At 34.9% G+C, this 18067-nt stretch overlaps 1 protein-coding gene across 6 annotated transcripts in view; it reads left to right on the top strand.

Moving 5' to 3' along the window:
• The window catches only part of mub (poly(rC)-binding protein mub), a 229576-nt gene that overhangs the window by 135929 nt on the left and 75580 nt on the right, over positions 1-18067 (top strand). The window contains exon 1 of one of the 6 annotated variants that reach the window (XM_069122423.1): positions 1877-2070. The exons of 4 other annotated variants lie outside the window; for them this stretch is intronic. The gene's annotated coding sequence lies outside the window, so the exon portion shown is untranslated. Of the gene's footprint in view, positions 1-1876; positions 2071-2294; positions 2448-18067 lie in introns of those variants that run through there. One more of the 6 variants, XM_069122426.1, reaches the window with a different exon arrangement.

Raw genomic sequence — 18067 nt, 5'->3', positions numbered from 1 at the left:
ACTATCTATGAAGAAGAATGACAGAGTAAAATAGGAGAACCATGAGAAGGAAAAACGGAAAGTTATTAAGCGATCTGTTTTTTATAAGCTGATGTCACGATTAGAAGATCCTATTATTCCAGTCGCATGATTATAGCGTGGACAAAATAATAAAATTACCATTTCTCTTCTTGTATCTATATCAGAAATAACTTAAACAATCAAGATCTATCAAAAAAAGCCAATCAATATTTTCAAGTTTATTTGATTACTATCTATCTACACGTGATTGCCCGAAACAAACTGCAGAACCTAAAACACCCAAATTGATTGAGCAATCAATTCCAAAAATAGTTAGTCGCGGGCCGCTCACTACGAACTTCCAGGTCGCTGACAGTCGAAAACAAAAAAGAACAGCCATGAAATACGACGTCACGGTTGGTCTGGACGTGCGAGGTCAAGATTTCTCATTCATCTTCGACCATTCTGTCTGAATGGCCACGTGTTCCCACCTTTCATTATCAGCTTCGATTCGACAACGTACAACACTTTCGATGAACGAAAGAAAGCTGAATGGCGACGAAAATTGTATCGTGTGCCGAATACAACGATCAATTGTGTTTCGATCGGAAAATCAATCAGCTGTACAGAGATCGCGGTACGATTAGCGGTAACTAATAATTCAACGAAACGATTTTCCACGGTGATTGTTCGTAGATGAGATTTACAATAATTATTATGGACATTGATTCGTGTCGATTATCGTAGACGTTGATTTTCGGTGGAATTGCACACCGTTGCAATTACACGGTGAAATTAACGCCATAGAGGTGCAATTTTAATATCATCTGTATTGACAATGCATCGCAAATAGAACTGAACCGCCCGTTTGCTTCTATGTTTATTTGAACGCGTTATATTATGTTATGCGATACAGGAATATGGAAGGCGATCCACTTTTCACTGTTAGCGAAAGAGTATAGCAAACAACAAGCAACACTCTGATATCTGCATGCTATCGATTATTGTCTTCTATTTAAACAATGTTACCAAACTACGTGATCCGTGAATTTTACAGGAATAGCTTGGAATGGATAAAGTGTTTCCTCTTTGCTTTTTAAGTAATGAACGTATCGAAATGGGAGAAAATATATGTTAAATAATTTGTTGTTCATGCCATGTAATACTTATAAATGGTATATGAAATTTTACCTGCGCAATGTTTCTAGCAAACATCGTTCCATAAAAAAGATACGGTTTGAGCTTCTCTTAATGCATCTTCAAAAAACAGGAAACAATTCTTGCTGCGATTTCTAACAATTTATTCTAATTTAATTAATATAGAACAAAAGAATATAGAAGTATAAATTTGTTTTTAATATTTTCATACATACAGTTGTTGTAAAAATCTTTTATGAATAAGTTATTTTACTACATTTAAATTTCATCGACATAACCGTGATGATCGTGTCGCAACAGTAATAATAGAGCTGCAATAAGTTCCATATAATATACATAATACATTCATAAGTCTTCTCCATAATAAATATTTAAATACTTTCACGAACCACTGTATGCGCAATAACCTTCTGATATAGCACATGAATTTAATTTAATTCCCCACTTCAACCAAAGATTTGAGTCGACAGAATGATTCAATACCACACACTGTTGTCGTAATGCGTTATAATTTGACATAATAGTGTCCTGGCTATAATCAGCTAAAAGAATCAACGTTCGAATTTAGCGCGCGCTGTAGAGGCAAGCGGCAAAGCTGTCGCGCTATTGGCCAGCCAATGGTGTGGCGGCGTTGCGCATAATACCGACAGATGTCGCTCGGTGGCGCTGATATCGTACAGCGAACACGCAGCAGCGGCGCGCACAGCGCCGCGCATCGACGGAATAGAGCGAGACCGGACGTGAGAGAGAACGAGGCAGACTCGTTCGCGTTCCGCCGAGGTGGTGCAGTTTTCCAGTGTCGCGTAGAGTGTAGTGTTTTTCTTCCTTTCCCCCGTTTCCGAGCATCGAGTGTTGTGTGCGTCACGGTGAGGCAAAGCAGACCCATCCCCCATGATCGAGGAGTGCATTTAGGTAATTAGAATTTTCTCATACGGCCGCGCCCCATTAAAATGCGATACTCGTTCCCATCGGGACGCCTCGCAACGAGGAACCGACTACGGTGCGCCACCATAGCGCACACGCCGTGCCGGTGTTATTACCAGTCCGCTACGTTTCTTCGAAATTAGTTGAAAAATTACGTGCTAGACTATGTCGCGGCGAGTGTTTCGTGAATAATCACGATCGTCGTTTTTTACCTCGTAGATCGTGTGTGTCCGCGGTATCGTACGCAAGGTGTGCACGGAAGTAAAAAAAAAGCACGGTGCCGCCGGGAGGGAGACGACAATTTGCAGCGTGGTGTGACGCCGCGTCAATGTCGATTCGTGTTGTTCGAAACGGTCGTTCCGAAGGTTCGTAAGCAAAACGGAGTATGTATTTACACGCGGCTCTCTCCCTTTTTTCTTCGCTGTGCGCGCGGACAACGTGTGTTACGTAGAGATACGAAAATAATGGTGCGCTCTCTATGTACTATCTTATCGCCGAGCTCGACAGTGGCAGTGAAACAGTGTTTTCGTTGGCCCCGCATGTATCGCCTTATTTTCTTTCTTTTCGTATTTATTTCAGTATGTATATAACGTTGATAGCCAACACGACAATCGTAATTTGATCACGACACATGTAACGTAAAGGCGAACACACACACAGCGTGGAAGATAGGAAGCTGGTGCTGGCAAATCGAACGATCGGTTCTTTTCCCCCCTACTCCGGATATTAACGAAAGAGGGAGAGGAGAAATACAGAGCGAGATACGTAGAGAATGAATGGCACTGTGTGTGTGCATGTCTACGTGAGCATGTAAGAGAGATAGACAGTCCTAGGCTCGCCATTGGTTTTCTCCCGTGACTGTACCGCTTCTGGTCGTCGACTTGTATCTGCGTACCTTTTTCCACGCACTCGATGCGCGGCACATATGTATATACTGCACCGCGTGTTACTGTCTCTCCGAAACAATGCTGGTTTTCGCTCCACGCTTTCGGTACCGAAAGTGAACGATATCATTAATAACCGTAGAAGTCTTTAAACGTGCTCTTCTGGTAAACAATTTCAACAATTACGTATGTTTTTACACATATTACGGTTTGAACATTAATTTTCGTCTAATTGGATTTCATACAATAATTATATGTACATCGCGATGATAAACGTTTATCGTTGTATGAATGCTAAACGATGTTTTAATTATCCATATTTAATTTTCACGTTCATGGAAGAAATAGTACGTATAACATACGTTTACCTGCAAAATGGCATCGTAACGAGGAACGTTTTTTATTTCTTTTTTTTTTTTCTTTTCTATATTACGGTTTATCTTCGAAATTCATAGTACACAAATCACGAGTTAAGCGGAATAACTATCGCGGCGTAAAACTCGTTGGGCGTTGCATTTATGGAAAAGCCGGTTCGCGTGTTATATAAAGACTCTCGGTTCGTTTGTAGTGCGAATCAACTGTCGGTGAAAGAGGGAATTTTGCACGAATCAGTGATAAATTGACTCTAGCTTCGTTTCTTTTCGTAACATTAGAATATTCGAATTTCTCATTGTGACTCATAATTCTTAAACATTATTTAATACAAAAGAAAACAGAATGATAACTCTGCCGTTCACCTAAAGTTTTCTTCAAGTTTGTTTCTTGGGGATATGGCCTGGTGAAGGAAAATATGAAATTTTGATAATATTATAATACTTGTATGAGTAATATTATTTGTTATATATATATATAGAACAAAAATCCTTTATGTATTGACAAATATAACATCCTTTGATAATGATATCGAATCAAGAAAATACTAGTCACTCCAATAGTCGATTATAAAATATTACATCTAAGAAAGGGTAAATTGTAAAGTCATACTAAGGTACATTTGACATGTTGCTGCCTATAGTATAACGATATTAACAATAATTTTTCCAAATTTTTAAATAACTTCATTTATTCAGGAATGTAAGATACATAAAAGATAGACGTAAAATTTAAAAATAAAACGTCCATTGTAATTATACCTTTTATTTCGTATCCTACAGAAAAGAACAGCAGGGTTAAACGAATCTGCAAAAATTCACCGTGATAAACTCCATAAATTGAAAATAAGAACTGATAACGTTACACTGCTTTTTATTTCTTATTTTCAAATTTACTTATCGCGTATTACGATTCATAACTACGACAATCGCGTACAAGCAGTCGTTCAGTAGTGGAGCAAACGTGTAGATTAACAAATGGTGACGATTCCACGCACCGGATCCTTGCGGATTATGGACGAATAGTGTGATTGCACGAAATTAGTCACAGCGGATCGTCCGTGAACGTTATGCAATGTCTGGTGCAACGACCTGCGTTACATTGGAAAAACGAGGGTTTTACGGGCAAAGCGGGAAGAGTCTATCGCGCAAGGATCGGGCGCGTGTTCGCCGGTTTCAAACGATTGGACCATTCGCGTTCGTTAAGTCGCACACAAGCAAAACGCGCGTGCGTATAACGGAACGCAGATTGCACTAAATTCCACAGTCCAATTGCATTGCGGACAGCAGCAGAGCGAAACGGTCACAGTCGCCCCAGTGTATAGACGCGTGGTCGATTAGAAAGACAGCGAAGGCTAAATATAGTGCGTTCGCGTTAACAGAGAGCTTTTCAATTTGTTAGTTGGATATACATCCCCCGTTCATGAGCATCGGAACATTTCTGTGTTTCGTTCAACACGTGGTAATTGGTTCAAATTGGTTCGACGGAATGATTAATCAATCACATTGTTAAGTTCACAGTGGCTGACGAAAGTATTGAAACATTTGTAGATACATTTAATGAACATTATGTGTTTTATTGCGTTTAATTCCTTTCTCGTTCATTTTATTCACAGTTTTCCTTGGCGAGATAGTCAATTAATTTAGAGTACTTATGAAGTAAACAGCATATCAAGTTTCTTTTAAGGTTTTATTCTGTACGTTACGCGAAACATTTTGAAATTTCATTAGAATTGTAACGAGCCTGTATCTCTATTATGGTAGACATACATATGTATGTCTGTCGTAAACATATGTACATAGAGATATAGAGAAACGATAATACACGTGGTATGATAATAGTAATGACAAGAAACAGATAATATTTATTACCCGTGTTTATAAATACAAAGAGCAGTGGAAAAAGTAGTCCATCAAGTCGAAACTTACAGTTAGTACACGTGTAATCCAGACTAATTTTCAAAATCGTCTGTTTCGAAAAATTTTCAATCCCCATTTCCCATTTATTTTTTCACGAGGAATCGCTCCATGCTCGGCTGTACCATTAATTACTAGATACCCTGTATATCTCGCGATGAGTCGTCGTCATTAGGATCTATGGTACTTTACGTGTTCTGCAAATCTTTTTATGAATAAGAGTTTGAAATGAAAGTTGGACAGAGGACGTATTTTCAGTAATCAAGTCTTCGTATTGAAAAGGTGGTGGGCAGATTAGGGGAGAGACACGATATTTATGACACGAGTGGTTGGTTCGTCTCGAATTATTCAAATCGCATATTTATTTACTTTAGCCATTCAATTTTCATTCTTCTCTTTTTTCAATCTGGTTACCTCTTATTTCTCTTGGAAATTAATCTCGATGTGATTATAAAGTTAAATTGAGTTGCTGCAATTTTTCTCTCGTCTCTTTTTCTTAATTGCACTCGTATTGCCGGAGAGAATATGTACTTGTCAAAGACAGGTCTTTTGAAATTTTGTTTTTAATTTGAGTAACGAATATCAGATAGATAGAAGTTTATTGTTTCGAAGTTATTTCGCTATGAATCAAATGGTGCCTAATTTTTTTTATTCTTTTGTCGTTCATCATCTTGTTCATAATTTTCGTTGAAAAGGTAGGAAATTAATTTCAAATAAATGTGAAATAAATATATTATAGTGTATCAAGTTCGTCTTAAGGTTTCTTTGATTAATTAACTGCCGCACGGACGTTCATTAAATATAGTTTAACTTAAATATTTTCGATTAACGCGTACATTGTGCAATCGTTCATTATCGTACAACAGATGCATTGTTATCGACGATCGATAAGAATCGAATAATCTACTGCCCTGATCTAGCAAAAACTCGTTTATGCACATGGTAGTTAGGATCTAACGAGCAAAAATACTTGTCTTTAATCCACGTTTGCATGTTTTTATCTGCGTAGCAGCGTCAGTGCCATCTGTCAACGACACGGAAAATTTATTGAATCGAAAAAAGCCGTATCGTTCGACACATCAATATTACATTATCCACGCTTGTTCGAATCGTTGCTCCAAGTTTCATTGATCACGAGGGATATGTTGTAACCAAAGAATGAACGTGCAGTAAATGTCATGTAACGCGCAGTAAATGCGTGTTGGTACAATGATTTTCAATTATCAAATGCTTTAAAGCAGTGTTGGAAATAAAAATAATTTCAGGAAAAATTGTAAGACTCAGTTTTAGGATATAGAATGTAAAATATTGAAAACAGAAAGCGAGCACGTGTAGTGCGTTAAACTCAACATTAAATAGCCTGCAATAAACATATAAAAGATGCAAGCTTGGAATAATTTCGATATTTCACGTTGCAAACAATTACGGATTTCAGCGAAGGGCATCGAAAGTCCTGACATATTTAAAATGTTTCGTGCTTGTAATGTTTCTTTTCTCAAGTGAAATTGCTTTAACAAGAGTTTATTTGGTAATAATTCGTTGCAACATGTCACTCGAATTACTCTAATCAACGTATATATTAACCGTGTTAAGTCGTATTAAAAATATTTTATATTTTGTGTAAAATCTCCTCTGTCGATTCGAATTTGGCGCGCTTAGTATCAACCAATATTTCCTATTTGCCATATTCCCAAGCGACGTCCATTTCATTAACCATTTTTGCCCGGAATCTCATTAGAAGAGAACACACGTTAAAATCTAGAAGCGATCTCATTGAAAAGATCTTGCGTCGGTGCGGGCTGTATAGCCGACGGAAAAGTGGAGCATCGGTCAATATTACGCGCGCGCAAGTAATATCGCGTAACGTGTACACCGCGTTATTGCGCGAAAATCCTCGGTTTGTCGTTAAAAAAAAAGATGCGGAATACCGTACTCCGGATCGATATATCGAGGCGACGACGTTGAGAAAAAGGCCTGACCGAGATATAACCGTGACTCTTAGCTCATATGATCGCGTGCAAAGAGACCAGTGTCTCTTTGTCGAGGCAAAGTGTTTTCGCTACGTGTGTACTGTACACGACACGCAGCAGTCGGACGTGCCAAGCGCGTTCGCAACGAACAGAGCAAGAAACCTGTCTGACGCACTTTTAGCAGCGCGCGCGCGGCCCATGATGCGATGGAGTGGGGGGTGTCGAGCCAGGGGCGCAGCATTGAACGCGGGAACCCTTTCCGTTATTATAGAACGTTGAATCAAGCACGACCGGTTTCCGCGTGTACTGGGTGATTCAGTAGAAACGGATCAACGGTCGTTTCGTTTGTCTCGTTAGAAATAAGGCGGGAAGATAGTTTCAGGCGTTGAGCGAGGGAATGATTGTTTGGGCAGATGAAGCCTAAAGGGAACCTAAACTTTAGAAAGAATAAAGTTCTTTATTCCTATATGACGAATAAATTTTCATGTGTGTTGTAATTTAGATTTATTTTGTCTTCTGTACTGGAGCGGAGGATCAGTTACGTGTGAATAGGAATTTGAATAGCTCTTTTTCGTTGTTGCGTTAGAAATAAAGTGTGAAGCTTCAAACCTCGAGCGAAGGACTGACTGATTGTTTAGGCAGAATGAAGACTAAAGGGAGCCTAAACTTTAAGAAGAATGAAGTTCCATGTGAGGGATAAGTTTTCATGCGCGTTTAAATTTAGGTTTAATTTGTCTTCTTTACTTGAGTGAAGGAACAACTATGAGAGAACAGAAATTCAGATGGTCCTTTTTTCTTGTTTCCTGTTTTTTTTTCTTTTTGCGTAAATGTTCCTTGGGAATGAATAAAGTATGTGATTATTATGTAGAGCGTCTTATTTTCTAATAAACCGATTTTTTTTTTGTCAGATTCGTTTCATTTGTATAGTATCGCGTTTTTGTAGCGATACTACTAAATGACAAGAAATTTCGATCTGATCAGTCATTATGTAAATAGTATCATAAGTGTAAGGATGTGTAGCCACTGTATATAGACTTTGCTATTTTTAATTTAAATTCTTCTCACTCTTTATACTGTGTCAAAAATATTGCGAATGATTCTAACGCTATTGTAAAGTAAATTCAATTGGAGTAATTTCATTTATTTGATAATTTCAATCTGAACAATGTCTCTATTTTTATCGTACCTTCTTTTGAGATCATTTACCTGACAGATTATTTACATACTTGTAAGTTAGAATAATTATTACCACGAGAACATTACGCTTTATAATAGAGTTAGAAATGATAATTTATGGACAGACTCTTAATTGAAGAACACTTTATCCATTTGTACAGTGTCCGGATAACAATTTGAGCAATCTGGCAGTTATATATTAAATACCGTAAGTGACGATAAATTGTGAATATCCGAGTCGATAAAATATATCTTTATATACTAAATAACGGTTATGATATGCACAATCTCTGAAATTTCCATATGGAAAATAAAAATAACAACGATATTAGTTAAATCTACGAATTATTGCTCATTCGCTGGTTTCTCGGTAATCGATCCTCGTTGACGTAATCGAGTAATTAGAAAATGAGTAAATGAAAAATCCAATCTTGGAAATCCACTATCAACGCGCATGATAGCATCTCGTAGATTATAGGTGAATCTTTATTGGAAATTAATCTTTAATGTATACAGAGTTTGATTAAAAAAGATAGCATCTAGACATTTTCAATTTTATTCGTACGTCTTTCTCGTATGTTATGTTCATTACAATAGCAACGTTTAAAATATAAATAAAATATAATTAAAATATAGTTTAAAATATAGTTAATATAATTAATTAATATTAATAATAATTAATATAGTTAATTTAATATAATTATTGTAGATACCTAAGATACCTGCATATATACGATATAAATATACATACATTTAATACATTATTTATTGTATACGTGCATCATGAGTCAGCTTTAATGAATTATACTTTACGATTATACTTTACAATTTCACAATGAATATATCGGAGAGCTCAACAGTTCAAACAATAATTTAAATTACTAATAGGCAATTGTCTTGACACAGGGTGGAGAAATTAGAAACGCAGAATTTTTTAAATATTTGTTATTGCCTTAGAATTATTATACCTCGTCATGTTTATTCAATGCAAAATTACAAACGTTTGAAAATATTGAATATTCTGTAAAATTTTACTGACTATTCCCCGGTAGAAGCAAATTCCATTTTACGAACGATCATTGTGATTCAGCACCGTAAACAATAGAAGTAAATACCAGGGTCAGATTACTGTTAGAGCAATTTGTCAGAAAGGAAATCTTCCTTCAGCGTGGAGGAAAAACGTTTCGGTATTTCCGTCGTTGTAAATGCAGGTACCGAACTTAGTGCTTCGTCACTTAAAATGCCAATCAAATTTTACCTGAGAATTTAGACACATGTACCGTTGTTACGTATTTATTAGTATCTTAACACAAAAATGAACAAATGAACCTTAGTGTAAAATTTCTCCTTCAAGCACCCTAATAACAATAAATAGAAAAATTCCGAAAGTTTTATTTGGAAAGGAAATCGAGCGAAGCGAGAAACGGTTAGAAAGTTAAATGGAAATAACAGTTCTTGAACAAATATCTATGGAAATGTGCTCTTCTGTCAAAAGAGCACCAAGCAATTACAGTTGTTTTCTTTCAATGGTAATATTGGTTGCATGACGCTTCGCTTGATGATATCTTCAATTCTAATGGAATAACATAAATTTCGTTTCACTATGTATTTACTGTGTATCGAAGCTGGATTGTCCTTCGGAATGGCTTGTGTAGTTCCTTTCTCTGTGTCATGGTTGCTGTTGATCCAATTTGTAACCGATGCTAAATTTGTTCAAGTGTCGCTGTTAATATTAGCTCGTTTGAAAAATTGCATCGTTTTGTGTTTTATTTTTGTCGTGTAGTCGAGTAGGAAATCTATTTAATTAATGTTCGTAAAATAGTCTTTTGAAGTTTAAGATTATCCTAAGCTCTATTGAATTATAAAATTAAATTGTTTAAGATAGTTTAATACAGGGAATATAATTTACTCAATCGAGCGTTCATAAAATAATCTATAGCAGAGAATTATTCAACATCATACCTATTGTAATATCATTTCACCTTTCCAAAAGTATTTTTAATATCGTTTGAGATGATAAAATAATATTTAATATACCGTCTAAAATAGTCTGCCCTAAAAGGATTATATTACGAACACTCGATTGAATAAATTATATGATATGATAGAAAAGGTAATTTCGCCTATAAAAATTTATATTCCACAAAGTTTCAAAATATTGTATAAAGTTCACGTGAAATTGTTCATCGTTGAAAGTTTGTCTCGTCGCAATATTCTAAAAGCCGATCGCTTCATTCTCAATCGGAAGTGTACCCTCCATTATTAAAGCTGACATTAAGTATCGAACTTTTATTTATAGCCTTTTGAGTCGACCGGTTGAAGCTTCTTTTGTTTCATAGAGTCTTCTTAAGAAATATTCAAATTACTTTCTGGAATAGATCGTCTGACATTTTTCTACTTTGAACGCCGTGACAAATTATTGCATTGTTAGATTACTGTCATGCTTTCTTGATTTAGAAACCAGATATAACCGACAAATCTCTGCTCGAGTTACCATTTTTTCCAATTTAATTTTTCGATATATATAATATATATTTTTTTCTGTATATATAAATGGCGATATTTAATTAATTCCAGCTTGCGATAGATTTTTAATGACGTACAACGTTCGATTTTCATTATCAACATGTTGGTAACATCACGGTCACGTCGAGAGGAGGCGTTTGAGCGATAGATACTGTACGACAAGATACGAAGCTGTATTATATGTTCTGCACATTTCATAGTTAGCAAACAGTAATAGAAATAAAATATAGTTGAAAGAATTATATACTTTTTAATATTAGACGAGTTAAATTGGTGAAAAATGTACGTAGATTGAAATTTGTTGTTACGCGTTGTTTATACACGTACGATATAAAATTCTTCGTTTATTCTCCACGTGACTGACTACCTTTCAGGTATTTGTTTTTCTATCCGTGATCTTTCATATCAAGTGTCTAATAACACTGTGTAGTATCATTCATTTTATTTCTAACTTCAGTTTATAGATGGAAATTGAAAAAAGAAATATCGATAAATATTTTGCAATAAATAGAAAAATGGTATTTTCTACCAACAGTATGTTCTCGATTATCTTCGTTATAAATTTTCTTAATACTCGATACATTAAATTTATAGAAACTCTCATCTTCTTCGTCTTTAGCGTTGCCACCCGTGTGTGTACTTTTTAAAACTAGTTTCTTTATTTCCTACAGAAAATATTTCACTGCAAAATTTATACAAAAGCTACAAATATTAATTCTTCAAAGTTTACCCTAATCACAGCATTCTTAGTTACGTAAGGATTAATTTAACATATGGATCAAATTTAACTAGCGACACGGAATTTAAACCTTGGCGAAATACAATTTCTGCGCTCTAGTAGAATCTTCTCTTTTCCCTGTACAGCGATACATCCGAACATTTTATAAACACGTCATTTACACGCCTCCTCGAACAACCCTCGCAAGAACTCCGCGGCTCGGCACAGATAAAACAGTTTTGCGTAAAGTAAAGAAAATTCCGTGTATGATCTTTATGCTTGAAAAAGCGTCATCTTAAAGGGAAATTGACCTTTACCGCGTCCCCAATAGGATATCGCGGAATTTCAAAGGGACAGAATGGTAAAAGGCGGAGCGGACAAATTAGATCGAGCAAGCGGCTGTACGTGTGTTCACGTGTGTGTGTGTGTGCGTGTGTGTGTGTGTGTGTGTGTGTGTGTGTGTGTGTGTGTGTGTGTGTGTGTCACGTGGTGCACACTTTGATATTGGCTCGACGACATTTCCCTCGCACTTTTAGGTATTTATCGCCTGACCTGAAAACTGAACGAGCGAAACCCTACCTGCTCTAAGCACTACACATCATTTGCTCAGGAATGACTAACATTTCGTAACCGTAAATCCCTTTATCTGCGCTTTATTACCATTTTACTGTTGGAATTTTCTCGAACGATCCTCGTAACCTTCTGATCCGAGCGTGGACGGCCTCTAAGAAGTTTTACCGGCTAAAATCTGTTGCGAACACCGCGCAAATCGGTGTATTAGCTACGAGGGGATGGAATTCGCGTGACAAAGGTGTATTATGAATTCTCGTTTGATCTAATAACGGCGGCTGTCGTGTAATTTATCTTATCGTTGTGTGTTTTTTCTCGCTTAAGCGCTATGTATTTCATTCGTTTTCTTTTTTGTATTTCTTTTTAGGGTTTTTTTTTTTTGCAGCAATGTACAATGTCGCGTGTTTTTATTTGAGGATATAAAAGATTATTATTACGAGAACATGGCACTTCAAAAACGCACAGGGTTGAGATAAAATTTACAAGAGTATACGATTCTCTTCCCTTTATTGAATAAAATGAACTTGGATAAAAAAATTCTTCCTTCTTATGGTTTATAAAAGTATTTCTGGGATATTTCTAATGTTAGTTTAGAATAGTTTAATGGCGTCTATCGTTGTTCGAAAATTCGTAATGTATGGGCTATTAATAAAAATGTGGGCGAATGTAATCCTGAGATACTAATTCCACTACACTAATTCCATGAAATTTTATAACTCTTGAAGTAACTTAGTAACTCTGAATTCGTTTGAAGTAGTCGTTAATAACATAATAAGATTATGTTGCTTCGTCATCTAAATTTTATTTTTATATATTTCTATGGTTCGAGTATTCGGTTCCGTGGTCTAGTGCTGCATTAAAAAAGCAAAAGGAATTAATTTAAGCTTTAAACTTTTTGTTAATAAAATTCATGAAAATAAAATGAATTACTCGTATTATTCTGATGGAAAATTGATGGGGAAATTAGTGAGAAATATGATGGAACAACTAGAAAATTGGCTGAAATTTATATGTTTTAATAATTCTATTATTCGTATTGCAAACAATTTATGGCAATTGGTATTTGCTACGTTAAAAAACTCAACACATAACGTTGGAAAACGTGTATTATATATATTGTTAATATATTGTTTTATAATAATTAAGTGGAAATCTGTTTGAAAATTTCTATCTCAAGACCAGTGTGACAAACGTTCGTGTCTCTCCTTTTTGGCTGTCTTTCGTTTTAATTCCATCCATTATTCAAAATATTATTTGATGTACATTTCTATTTATAATTTCATTTGGCTCTACTTAGGAAGCACTTAAAATAGATTTACAACCGCCGGCTATTTGTTATGTTAATATTTAGAATTTATACGACCCAGTTTTTAGGTTACATCCTTTAACAAAATTGATGTGTTTCAAGTAGCGTTATATATACCGTTTCCTTTCCGAATTCCTCCATAGATAAATAGTATTCTAAATATGAACATACTTAAAAAATATATGTGAAAAGCCGCGACGCTCTGATTAAATTATATAAAAATGAACTATTTTCAAACTGTGTTATTTTTTTTTTGAAAAACGAAAGATACGTTGCGAACGATTTTCTGCTTCGCATACTCTCGAATAGTTTTTTACACTTTAAAATTGTGCACAGTGATGCATAATGTTAGAATACTAATTAAATAACGCTATTCGTATAATTGATCGGAACGTTGTCATAAATAGTGACTATGGAAGTTTCATAATGAAGGACATAAAATGATGTACAAGTCAATGATACCTAACTTACAATTAGTATCGAATGAAACATTCTACGTCGCTTTGTACCGCTTTAAATTATCTTTAAATGATACTTTGGAGAACATTTCCGGACTATTCGAGAATTTTTACATTATTCTTTTCTGCGAAAACAATTTTAGTCATTCAGCGACCACAACGATCGTCTTCATAAATTGAAAAGTATTTTTTCTTAAACTAACTATCTTTTAAATTCGTCGTACGATTTATCACCTTATTTATATCATGTAAGAAATTGACGAAAAATAGAGTGGAACAGCTGAGGCACTGAAAAGTTAAGTTTATGAAAAATTCGTATTTTCGAACGCTTGATACAAACGTATTATAGCAACTCCATTAGTTACCTTCTCGAGACACGTCCCACACACGTACAAAAGACAGCGCACGATTATTGAACATATTTTTCTCTCTTGTTGCCGTAGGGTTTCTTTGTGACAGAAAGTTATATTTAAGTGGCTTCTATACACGTGCACGTAATGAGGAAGAGGTTCGTTAGAACCAACAAAGAACAGACAGCCAATGATACACACACTCTCGGTTAACGCGTGCGAGCCTTGAAAATAACGTCAATCCGAAACGGCATCTTCTTTGTCTCTTACAACAGTGAAAATCAGAATACAAATTTAGTTACGCGGATTCGTTCCAAATAGAATTGCTCAAGCATTCGCTATTATTGAAATTTAAAATGTAATTCTAGCGTGTAAATGGAACTCTCAGGAGCCAAATTGGTCAATTCCATCTTTCGTTAATTTCAATTTTCTGTTAAAAAAAGAATAAGAAAGATTACTTCCACGAGTTAATTTATTACAAGAAGAAGTCAATAAATAATAGCAAATTACAAGGTAAACTTAAAAAATAGTGTTTGCAACATCATCTTTCTCTTCTTTTTTATTTATGAACTTGTTCGAATAATAACCTCGAATAATATGATAATAGCCAGAATTTACTTGAGCAATTGTGTTTTGAAATTATAGAATACACGTTATAATATTTGTATAAACAAATTAGAGGGCAAAGAATTTATATAATAAATCGCCAATCTTTTTCATTTTTGGTTCACGCAGTAAGTATAAGTATATAGTCGTCAGACGCCAGACATCAATCGGTCACCAACTAAGACCTCGTTTCGGTAAATAAAATTTTATTATAGCGTCAATTTTAATTATTTTTCTAGAAAGAAAATTCTGAGTATTGCCAGAATTTGGATAAATATATGTGTAAAATACTAATGTAGAAAATTATATAGATTCGTAGTAAGAAAATCTGAAAAGAAGTAAAATCAACTTTTACACTCTGCATACGTTCATCGAAGAATACGATTTTAATACATTTATTCTCAAATTTATTCTAAAGTTTTCAAATTCATTCCAACGTAAACGGTATGAAAAAAGAACAGACGAAAATTAAAGAATTCTCTTAAAGCTAAAACTAGCGGGAAGGTAACGACAACGATAAATGAAACACAATGAAATAGTAAGATAAACGAGCAGTTAAAAATTAAAGAATTCTTTTCTCCGTTTCAAGCTAAAACTACTCAAGAATGAACGATCAATTACGCAGCGCGATGATTAATATCATCTATCCTCTTGAACAAATCTAACTCGACCAGCCGTTTTACCAAATTATTTAAACATCTTTGGTCTGGAATTCTGTATGCAAATCAGCGTTTGTTGCACAGCTTCCTGGAATACTGTGTGCATCACGCTGACGATAATGTAATGTTTATTTAACTGTGCGAGCGTTGCGATTGCTGATCGTTCGTATTCCCCGCGTTTTCCACGGAAATAGAATTCACGCGGCTTAGAAAACTATACGAGAACGAGTTGGAAATGTCGTTGAAGAGAATTACGGTGGTTCTTGGGTCCCATTGGTTCGTCAGTACAGTGGAAATCGCGTTAAGTTCGCACCGGCAATTGTACATATTTCGTTTATTTCTGAGAGGCTTTGATGTCGAGCCGGTCGTTCGAGCTAAGATATATTTGTTCTTCGCCTCTCAGCTTCGTCGTTAGCCTGTCGCCGGTGAATCGGTCGAATTATGTTGGCTTTGTAACCTAGTTCTCCTTCATGCTTCTCACCAATTGTTTTGTTCCCTCTTTAATCTCCTACTACCATTTTAATTTATCGAACCGGCGATAAATGAAATTTCGTCGGACTCGTTTCGCTATGTTCTCGGGATTTCTGTTGGACTTGGGCAAATTATTTGTACAGCGGGACACGTTAGAACGAACGAATGGTACAGCGAATATGTTTTGACGATAATATTAGGATGCTAGAAATATCACAGGTTCGTCCTTTTTATTTATTTCGAATTATTTGTAGTCTCTATGAGCCTTTTTAAAATCTTTTTACTTTTTGAGAAAAATTATGAAACTTTGTGGGAAGGCAGTTTGTAAGAGAAAATTGTAAAATTCGAGTAAAATTCGTTTCAAGCTTTCATTCTAGTCTTTTTGGTATTAATTACATTTGAATTGTTAATTATAATGGCTCTTTAAATAGCTTACTTCTATAATTTTCAGATACGTAAAAATTGAATAGGCCTATAGTTCCATACATTCACAGGCCTGTTGTTTAAAAAGGATTCTCAATATTTTTTCATTTTGTTATTAAATATGATAAATTGCGGTTGAAGCTTTAATTCTAGTCTTTTAGTATTAATTGCATTTGAATTATTAATTATAATGGCTCTTTAACTAACTTACTTCTTCTATAATTTCGAGATATATGTAAAATTTAATAGACCTATAGTTCCATATACTCGCAGATCTTTTTTCTTTTTTTATTATTAGATATGAATAACCGAAACACATTTCTTGAAATGGTTTTGCAAAGACGTGGTATATTAAAATCTGAGATTAGTTTTGCCGGCGAGCAATGTATATTTATCATTGGAATTAATGTTTGCATTCAGATAAACGAAGATAATAGAATTGTAGAAGAGCCAGTCGCAAAGTGACATTACTCTTCGCAGTGTTGTTTGAATAATTGGAATCTTGGCATTCGATTCTCCTTCTTTCGTGATTATATAAATATCCGATTAATAGTGACCCACTATACGTTTTTCCATCTTTGTATATATTCAAGGAGGTGGATTGAAAATCACCTGCTTTGATAGTTATTGCTTCGTCGATAGATTAAATCAGAAAGCAACGAGATAAATACGTAGCCTGGAAAAGTATTTCGAGAGATAAAAAGCACGATATGTAACCCGATCGATAACTGACCACGCTGTTTACCCAATCCTCTTTTAGAATTCTATACAACGAGCTTCAGAATTAAAAACTATCTTCGAAAACGTTATACATTCATCGGGATATTTGCAATCAATACTTTCAATCGGATTCCTGTCGAATGTTGGCGAAAGTTCTCGCAATATTGTACAAATCGTTTAGTTTTTAATTTCGTTTCGTCGAATCTTTCTCGGTGAAGAAGCGATATGAATGATAAAAATCTTTGATTTGGGAAAACTTTGGCTGGTGTTAAAGTTCGATTGAAAAGTCTGTAAAGACAGCAGGATAATGAGATAACAATTATTGTATGGCTATTTGGCTTTCAATTTTTCTAATTTCTATTGTAATCGGTTGTTCACAAATATGATTGAGGACTCTGATTCTTTTTCCAAATTTGGAAACTACGTGATAGGTAAAAAAAACGATAGAATAAAATCTTTAGTTACATTGAGACACATTATTTGATGTGTTCGTTAAAGTTGGTAGTTCAGAACAAATTTTGACACGTGTACAAACAAATTTGCTCACGTTTGCTGTTCTTATGTTTTTCTTGGAAAAATCCACTTGTCCACTGAGCTTCTCAACGGGACTTACATATACATGCAATAAGTATAATTAAAATTCAAAAGTAGACTGGTATATCGATTGTAAGATGACTAAAATATTTTACAAAATGCATCATATTTCGTAATAAAATCCTAAGATTCTAAGATCTGATAATTCCAGTAACAATCTGAAGCGGTAAAATCATATAAATCATAGTATATCGAAGATAATTTATGAAATCGCAATAGAATAGAATAATCTATAGCGTGTAAACCACGATCGTGATATATTATTA

The sequence above is a fragment of the Bombus flavifrons genome, chromosome 10, assembly GCF_040668555.2.
Source record: "Bombus flavifrons isolate JBK064 chromosome 10, iyBomFlav1_principal, whole genome shotgun sequence".
Taxonomy (NCBI): Eukaryota; Metazoa; Arthropoda; class Insecta; order Hymenoptera; family Apidae; genus Bombus; species Bombus flavifrons.
Note: the sequence above shows the minus strand (reverse complement) of the source record. Positions and strands in the feature narration are given on the sequence as shown.